The sequence below is a fragment of the Sinocyclocheilus anshuiensis genome, unplaced genomic scaffold, assembly GCF_001515605.1.
Source record: "Sinocyclocheilus anshuiensis isolate Anshui unplaced genomic scaffold, SAMN03320099.WGS_v1.1 scaffold710, whole genome shotgun sequence".
Taxonomy (NCBI): domain Eukaryota; kingdom Metazoa; phylum Chordata; class Actinopteri; order Cypriniformes; family Cyprinidae; genus Sinocyclocheilus; species Sinocyclocheilus anshuiensis.
In genome coordinates, this window is record NW_015544201.1 from 1226271 (window position 1) to 1226659 (window position 389).

The 389-nt window shown below is 38.6% G+C and overlaps 1 protein-coding gene across 10 annotated transcripts in view; it reads left to right on the forward strand.

Annotated features, from left to right (window-relative positions):
- Positions 1–389, forward strand: part of cadpsa (Ca2+-dependent activator protein for secretion a) — a 104243-nt gene that overhangs the window by 79001 nt on the left and 24853 nt on the right. The gene's annotated exons all lie outside the window — the stretch shown is intronic.

Consider the following 389-nt stretch of genomic DNA (forward strand, 5'->3'; position numbering starts at 1 on the left):
TATAGCAGAAAGAGCACCAACATTCAAAAACAATGGACTTGTGAAAAGGCCCCTGAAATAATCAGGTCTTCACTTCAAGCTTTCATTTAGTAAAGAGTGAGTTTTTGCTAGAAAAAGAGCAGGAGAAACACTGTGAAATTGTCTCAGAGCCGGCAAAAGCTGTGAAAAGAGTGACACTTGATCTCACAGAGTAAGATGCAGCCTGCAGAAATGACATGCATGGTTGTTTATCCACACCAGAACTACTGACTGTAGCCAAAGCACAATAAACTCATTTAGCTTTTTCCAAGGCGTTGTTGGGCATTTTTTTTAACATGAAAATGAAGATATTCATTCTCCTGAGTTGAAAATCCTTCAGTGGACATGTATTTCACTCAATCTTAACACTC